Source organism: Haliaeetus leucocephalus, unplaced genomic scaffold (genome assembly GCF_000737465.1).
Source record: "Haliaeetus leucocephalus isolate CR32 unplaced genomic scaffold, Haliaeetus_leucocephalus-4.0 Scaffold284, whole genome shotgun sequence".
NCBI classification, from domain to species: Eukaryota; Metazoa; Chordata; class Aves; order Accipitriformes; family Accipitridae; genus Haliaeetus; species Haliaeetus leucocephalus.
Genome location: NW_010972720.1, coordinates 7,407,735 through 7,417,107, shown reverse-complemented (window position 1 = coordinate 7,417,107; position 9,373 = coordinate 7,407,735).

The following is a 9,373-nucleotide window of genomic DNA, read 5'->3' as shown; positions in this document are numbered from 1 at the left end:
GGGAATAAAAATACAGGAAATAGAGCTTTCCTTGGGGCTCTGGTGATCTAGAACTTCATGGATGCTCCAGCAAATGAAGAACCTCATTTCAAATGGCTGGCAGTATTGACCAGGCTGACAATACTAACCGAGCAGAGGAAAATCAAAACAATTTCATTTATTCAGCATCTAAAGCCTGTTGCAAGCAATATGACAGCCACTCAAGAGAAAATATTGCAAGACTTCTTTACAACAAAACCTGAAAATAGGATGGTAACAGCTCCGCCCCCCCTCCCCCCCAATACCTTACTGCATTGTAAAGGCTCAACACAGCCCAACTGGAATCAGTGGAAGTTTTACCTATTTGCATCAGCAAAGAATCTGGCTGCAACTAAATAACTTGTTTGTTTTGCATTCTCCTGACTTTGAAAACTGTTCAGTTCATGTATAAAAACCTGCAGTGTTCTGGAACATGGATCTACTTGCAAGAGATGACTCATTCTTTTGCATTAAAAGTAAAGCAAACTGAACTTAAGTTAGAAAGGAAATAAATACACTGGCAGATAGGACTAAAAGGCTCACTGGTGTCACACCATTAAGTCCTAGAAAAATCACTCTATCATTCTGCTGCCTGAGCCTAAGATTCTTTCGTCTTAATCTCACTTTCTGGACATTATCCAGCTTACTTGATTCACCCCTCAACTTGTAGCCTCTGTCAATCTTCAGAAAAATAAGCCCTTTGGAGTTTTTTCCTTTCTTCTTGTTGCCAAGGATTCTGTTTAAAAAGCATGCTTGCTTGACTTTCAGGAATTTGCACCAATATAGAATAGCGATGAGTTACAGCATGTTCAAGAAATGCACACACTTCCAAGCACAGAGAGAACTGATAACCAACAATGCAGCTATGGTATCACGGTGCACATATTGCACCATTTATTTTACCTGCAAGAAGGCTTATAAATATTTAGTTGTATTGATTTAAACCAAGATTCTAATAAACCTGACAAATGTTTCAGTATGTGTTATCAAGTACAATATTACAAGCCAGGTGGATATGAAAAGTATGTCTGGACAATTAACAAATTTCTGCTTAAAAACAATACTGCAGAGGATTTCAGTAGAAGTAATTTTTCATGCTAATCCTCACAGTAACTGGGGATGCTGTCAAACATTAACTCTCAAGGTCATGTCTATGTATTTCATATTCTAAAACTTCTCATTAAGAACAAGCATAAATCAGACTTTCAGTCTTTTGGGGAAAGGGGGTTTAAACCAGATGAAATGGACAGAGAAACAGCCTTCCTTCAATTTTTGCATCACCTAGGACAGCAGCCTCTGCCCTCCACAAAGGAGGATGATCCTATGCACCACACTCTGCTAGAGTTTCTCCACATGTCTTTTCCTGGAAGTATTCTTCCCTGTACAAATTACAAAGTGTTTCCAGCAGAAATTACTTGACCCTGAATATTCCAGAACCCTGGACACAGCTTGAAATTAGATTAATATCCTCATCAGCCATTACTTTATTTCCAACTGCAGTGCTATCTTGGCTCTGACTGTTGTCTTTGCCACACAAACACTTCCTGAAAAACAAAATTTGCTGAAAAAGCCCTTTAAAAAAATTTAAGTTAGCATTTTCTGCTGAAAATTCCCACAAAACACCCCACCTGCTCCATATTTTAAATACAGGCTTCCATGCCATGAGGAAAAATGCTACTACAAGGTACCAGACAGAAGTTTGTTTTTCAGTGCACTGTTTCTCCAATCACTCCAATATGTGAACAATGTCACCCCCAAGCTAAATTTCACTGCCACCCCTGTGGTTTAGTGCTCCCTGCTGTCTGGCTTTCAGCCTCCAGATATGTCCAACAGAACATGCTAGGCTCATGGATTTAAGTGAAAAGCAGTGGCAGCTTCCTTGGCCTTAAAGCTTCTCACCTTCATTAGCATAACAGTCCTTTCCTTGGCATCTATCTTTTTGCAATCCTGATTAAGAATAATGCTTCTAGTTTATGGTACAATTCAGACACTGATACTCAAATGGATTTCTGTGGGTTAGAAGCAGACTAAAAATCTGGTTCAGCATAACACTCTAGTCTAAACAGGAAATTTTTAATGTTATTTCACTGTCAGATGTGTATAAATTCCCCACCCTCTCCTCACCAAGAGTACTGTGTAGGTACATTCCCTTATTGTGAACAGTTTTAATGTTATAAAAGCATTCTATCAGAGCACCCACCTTCCTGCTAAATTTGCCATTTATGGAGATCAGAGTAATATATGGCAGTTTGTCTCCCATCATGACACAAACTACTGGGTAGGTACATTAGGCATAATACTTTTCAGAAGCAATGCACCTACTGCATAGATCACAAAACTCTTCCCAACTTCCTTTTGGTCTTGGCAGGGAGAGACCAACACTCTCAGAATGGCAGTTGAAAATAAGCAGCTGCCATTAGAATGTTGATTTGGCCTGTGGCTCATTCCTTTGCCAGGCCAAGAAATTCTTGGATGGTCAAAAGCAGGGTGCAGGCCAGGTGAATTGCCTTGGCAGCCTGAGATATGGCCCACAGACTATTACATCACTATATTTATATAAGTGTAATGTTATGCAGGGAGTGCAAGCAAACATCTGTGCATAGATAAAGCCTGGTAAAAGCTAACAAGATCTTTCACTTTTTGCTGTACTCCAAGCTTTTGTATTTTTCCATTACCCAAATTATTTACAGTACTAAAGCTTATGAAAAGCCTTTTGCTTTCCATTATTCTTAAGGCACTTCAATTTCTTCTTCTAAAATAGCATCTACCAAACTAAAAATCTTGTGCAAAAAAATTTAAAAATACTTTCCTATTCAAAACATATGAACATAAATTTACTAAATTGTCATATTTTGCCTGCTACTTCTATCTTTGAAGATGATTACATTTCATTCAGAGTTTCATTCAGAGTCCTTGATGTCGGATCAAATCTTGCCCAAGAAGAGTTTCATGGAAATAGATTGCTTGTGCAAAGATATACATTACAGGGTATCTCACCCTACCAGAACTTTACATACTTGCTCTAAGTTTCAGGGTATTCAACTGCATCCAGAAGCAAGTCTTAAGAAATGTTTTATTTAGTGAAATTCACCTCGGTTCTCATTGGGTAGATGACTTTAAAAATAAGACAAAACACTTTGAAAAAGTCAAAACAGCTTTGAAGCAACCCATTGTGAACACTTAATCTGGTTTTGTTCTGTGCCAGCAATCATTCTGGAAAATACTTGAGGACAATATGCCCAGCTGTGTATTAGATAATAATTTATTGTTCTCAAATGATATTGAGAGTCATGCCTAAGGGCATGCTTCATAGACTTGAAGGAGTCAAATATGAAAGCCCCACTACATTTTCTAAAGAAAGCAAACGAAGCTGCTAAATTGAGTCAAGATGGACAAGAGGTAAAATTATAATGTAACTCATGACAAAAAAAGCTAAAATTGTCCTATTATTCTTTAGTGGGACATTTGCAAGCCACCACTCAAGATTAATTCAACATCAATAGAAAGGTTTTATTGAGACAAGCACTTAGAGGAAAGTCACCTTTATCTTTCAAAGCAAAAAGGTCAATTGTCTTCAAATACATCACCACCAGTCACTCATGTTATTAGTCTAAAAATCTCTGAACCTCGCTGTTAAGTACCACTTTTTTAGATGTACCTCAGCAAAACACAGCACTCCAACTGTTAAGCAAACATTATGTCTGTTTTAGAGTTTACTCTGTCTTTCAAAGGCAATGTACAACTAAAGGAGTCCTGGTAAAGAAAAGGGACAGCAACTTAAGGGTTAAATCAGCATGTGTTTTACTCACCTTTTCCCCCTTGTGTACTTTTGGTATCTCTCCTATTACTGCTCACACCAGGTGGCAGTTACCAGCAAAGGCAAGGAAATTGGAATTCTAGGCAAACGGTCCATTGCTTCCTAAACATGTAACTAAATACAGTCTACAGATTTTATCTGTAATTATAACACATCACTGCATCCTTCATTTCTGTTATGAAACTTATACAAAAATATTATTTAATTGCAATGTAAAAAATCTTTAATCAAGAACACTTTAACTATGAACACCAAATTTAGTCTCTCACTTGTTGATTCTTTTGGCATCCGAAATTCTGTACCCACTGAAAGGTCAGGCTAGCAAAAACTTCACCACAGTGCAATACAATCAGTCATTGCTCTTCAGGTGAGTCAGTAATTGTGGTACAAAAAGGTCAAGCTGAAAGTAATACATCATACATTTGAGGTCAATCATCCTTTTCATCCAAATGCTGCTAAAAGATTAAGCAGGACAGAAAACAAGAAATTTTTCAGTTAGAAGATGCCCAAATGCAGCTTTCATAGAAAGTTATATTACTGCTTATGTAACGAATCTCAAAGTCTACATCACCTAACTCAGAAAGGATTCTTTTAATTTTATTTGGTATCAACAAAACCAGAACAGCTTCAGAGAAAGACAAAACAGAGTCTACTTTCATACAAAGCAAATGGTAGCACAAGACATAAGAAAATGTGCTGCTTTGAGAAGGGAAGACACCTTTAAAAGATGCCACAGATTTCTAGACTGCCTCAAAGAACTTTAAAAGGTGTCCTGTGCACCTTATGCTTCATCCTAGCCACGGTAAAAGGGTAAAAGCTCCTACATTTTTGTGCTCAGGCAGGGAGAAGGGGTATTTGTTGCAAGTCACCAACTGCTATTTAGGAACAGATTAAGGCAGCATTTGGGCCTCTCCAGCACTACACATTTACCTCAGTTCTGAACTGTTCACCAAGACAGGACTGCTGATGGCAGCAATACCTCCTTTTCATAAGCTTCTCTTTGCTGTGGTTCTAACTGAGTCATTCAGACCGCTGTCTTCCGAACAGGAGAGGGTAGACCCTCAACAGCTGGCTCACAGCTTTCTACCCAACTCAGTGAAACCCTTAGGGGTATAATGAAGGCAACAGCTTGTTCACTCTGCTCCTTTTCAGATATAAAACTCTGGATGAGGAAAGCAATCTATTCCCATAAAAAAATTCCTTAAACAAAACCATTGCATATCTTCCTACCAACTGCTGTATCATAAACTATATCCACAGCCCCTAAAGTTGCCTGAGTAGATGTGAGTGTAGGTGTACTGACAGGCCTATTGTATGAGCAAAATTACCATAGTAATTACAGCTCCCAGAAGTACTACCTTAAGGCATTGCAGATAAGCCTGGTTTTGGTGGAACAGAAATTTAGCAGTGCATGCCAACACCACAGCAGTCCAGAGTACACAACACCAGGCAGAATCAAGCTTAGCACCTTACAGCATAGTTCTCTCCTTCAGTAAACTGGGTCACTATCTACCAATTCAGAATCTATATCTACAAACCCAGCATAGCTGAGTAACAGCATAGCTGAGAGAAGTCTTCAAAATAGTACTGTTAAGACAAGAACACTGAAACTCATTTCTTAAAAAACAGTGATTGTAACAGCAGACAGATCACATCCTTACCCATTGCTGCAGCATACTTTTGTAATTACATCTAAGAGAATTCTAAACAGCCATTAAAATAACTTACTGTAAAACAGTATTATCTTTTAAGGTAACTGGTATAACAGCATACACAGCATCTTTCAAAACCAATAAATCCATACAATTATGAATTGCAGCTTTCAGCATAAATATACTTTGTAACAATTCCTCAAGTGCTGCTATTGTTAGTGGGTTTTCAGAAGGATGAACCTATAACCTACATCTCAAGTAAAGAGGATTTAGGTGTTATGAGTACCACACTTGTCACATTTTTCCCCTTCTCTTCATTTCAACTCTTGCCCACCACCTCCTTCCTCTAGAACAAACAAAAAAATTGGACATTAATCAGTCACCTTTGCCCTGACTGTGAATATCCCAAGTATAACAGTGTGCTTGGCACAGTGGGCAATATTTGGAATGAAAGTAGTTTCCTACCAATCAAGTTAAACTATAACCCTGACTAACCTCAGTCCAAATTCTAGAAAGATCATCAGCATTAGACAGAACATAGTCAGGGATTCCCAAACCGGGAATTACAGCCAGCCATAGTACACCAGTAGAGCCTTCCAGGCACCACAAGGACTTGCAGCTTCAGAGAACCAGCTTGCAAAAGCCTGACTGTTCAAGTTCGTCCTCCTGGTGCCATCTGGATGTGGCATAAAGACAACAGCAAACAGAAATCCCTGCTGAGCTGGAGACTGGAAAGAGGTAGGTGCTGAGAGTGGATGGGAGGTGGCTGGGCAATGTGGAGCTTGTGCCTCTGCTATGCAGTAGAAGGAGAGAAGGATGGGAAAGAAATGACAAATCCAAGTGTAATAGTCCTAAAAACAGGTGTTCTAAAGCAGGGAGTCAAAAGAGAATATCAGAGTAGAAGCTAAAGCCTGAGGTGGGCTACAATAGCTTGCTGTGAACTTGTTCTAAAGAAGGGCTCAAGTGGGTGGAAGACTCCAGAGAAAGCTGCCTCAGTCTAAGAGGCAGCTAAGAAAAGCTGCACTGAAAAAGCCCATAGAGGGTAAGATAACATGGGATGTTAACTGTTGCTAACGTTGTTGCTTACTTTTCCCTGTAAATAAACCTAGAATGTGGGAAAGGCAGATGGGAAGTTAACTACTCCTTAGCAAGAAGGTCAAGCACAGAAGTTCAAGTCATCCCTCCTGCAGCTTATGCCATCATTACAGGCATCTGCCACTGACAGGCAATGGTCCATCCAGCACCCATCCCCACTTGCTGGAATGGCCTTTTTTTGAAGATGACACACCCCCCGCAACCATAAATCACTGCACTCATCACACTCCTGCTGCCTACAAGGCCCACACAGCACATTGAAGTTATCCAAAGGCAGCGGTCACTCCAGGACAAGGCTTTCTTCCTTACCACACAGAACATGCCTTTTTGCATAGCTACAAGCCTGCCCAAACAAGCTTCACTGCTCATGATGCCATCACCACAGCAAGCTCTTGCCTCCCATATCTCACCTCACAATCCCCTGCCACCCCTAGACAAGGCTCCTCCCAAACATTCCCAGCCCTTCCTGGAGGAGACTACCCCAGCCTGAGGGGCCCCTTTTCATAGGGCTACAAACCTGCTCAAACAAAGTATTCAAGCTTATGAACACTGTTGCCACCACACCACAGCAAGTGGAAGCTGTGCACTGGCATTCACACTTGGGCAAGACTCTGCCCCAGAGGTCCCCTTCTCACAAAAAACTTCAAACAATTGGACATGAAGGACTTTGCTTGTGAACACCATTGCCAGTGCATGCTCTGGGTTCCCTCCTCTCCCTCAGAGACCTACTGTTCCTGGGAAAAGATCTGGCCCTTGGCAGAGGGTCCCCTGTTGAGAGTTTGAGCTCCCAGAAACACCACTCCCTTTGCTCCTCAGCACCAGTGCTACCCCACATTCCTGCCACCTATGTCATCTTCACAGAACATGGAAGCTACTTACAAGCTTCTTTTCACAAGATTACAAGCCTGCTTAAACATGAGGTACTTAGCTCATGGGTAAGGACCCCACGTAACAGGTCCTCTCTTGGAAGAGAAGCCCACCCAAACGTGAGGCGCTTAGCTCATGAATATCATCACTGCTCTCTCCTGCCACCCCCACCACCCTCACACCATATGGAAGCTGCACACATGCATGTGCGAGTCTTACAGAAGGCTGCTCTCCCCCCAACAACTCCCTTCTCACAAGACTGCAAGCCTGCCTGAATACCTCAGCCCAAGAACCCATGCTACTGCAGCACACTTCACCTTGCCACCCTCAAAGGCATATGCTCCTTCTGGCTAATCTGCCCCACCCCCAGATCCCTTTTCCAGAGACTGCAAGCCCACCCAAATGCCTTTCATACAAGGCACTTGTAAACACCATTATGACTGCACATTCCTGCTGGCTCTGCTGCCCTCACAGACCACGTAAACCTCACACAGGCATCTGCCCCTCCTTGGGGAGGCAAACGTTTTCTGCAGTGGACACTTCCACAATACAAGCCCATATATACACTATTTAGTTCACAAACATCATTGCAGCCAGACTTCTGCCACTTCCACAAATGGCAGTGGCACACAGGCTTCTGCCCCCCCCCACCCCAGCTAAGACTCCAACCCCTGTAACAGGTCCTTTCTGCTGACATGAGGTCACCCAAACATGAGACATTCAGCCTGCAAATGCAATTGCATGCTCCCACTGACGCCATCACCCTCACAGCACATGGAAGCCACACAGGCATCTGCCATTCCTGGGCAAGGCTTTCCCCATCCCCCAGGCAGTTCCTACCTTGGGAGACTAAGCCCATCCAAATGCTTCTCACACTTGAGGAGCTTCACTTGGAAGCACCATCACACCCTCTGCTCCACCCTCCCCACCCCCAATGGAAGACATATACCAGTACACACCTTTCCTCTGCAAAGCTTTCCCACCATCTTCCAGTAGGTACCTTCTCCACAAATCCACATCTGCTTCAAACAGGAGACATACAGGCTCTGAACACTACTGCAGCTACACTCCTACTGGTCCCACAGCAACTAGAAACTGCTCACAAGCATGTGCCACTCTTGGGCAAGGCTGCACTCCTCACTAGCAGTTCACTTCTCTCAAGAGTGCAAGCCTGCCCAAAAACTAGTCCCTTACCTTATGAATACCACCATACACTCTTTCCACCTGTGACACCCACACAAGCATCTGCAAATCCTTAAGAAGGGTTCTCCCATACCCCCACTGCATATCACTTTTCTGTAGACTAATCTCCCCTCAAAGACAAGGCTTTTAAGCTCATAAGGTCATTGCCACCACACACACCTTTTCATGTCATCTACACAGCATACAAAATCTGCACACAGGCACTGTCCTTCCCTGGGGAGGCCACACTCTACGCAGGAGGGTTCCTTTTAAAAAGGCGGTAAGATCTTTTGGACAAAAGGGATTTAGACACTCCTGCCACCTCCGTGGCAGCAAACAAACTGCATATCAGGCACCTGCTTCTGTCCAGCAAGACACTGTTCCCCCACAAATTCCTTGTCATTACACTATATTTCCCACCAGACTTGAAGCACTTAATTTAGAATAGCATTGCATAACCCTGCACTTTCCACAACACATGGAAGCTGTGCATAGGTGTGCACCACTGCTCACAGATTTTCCTCACCTTCCCTTCTACAATCCCAACACTTTACAAGCTGCTGTCACCACTGCACACTCCTGCCTCTTGTATCACCCTCACACACCCACCACTCCTGGACAAACATCCCCTTTGTCCATTCCCTTTTTTTTTTTTTAATTTCTGTAACTCTGCAGTTTACTTCAATTGTGAACACCATCACACCCTCCTGTCACTCCCACAGCAAATTCAGGCCACATGCAG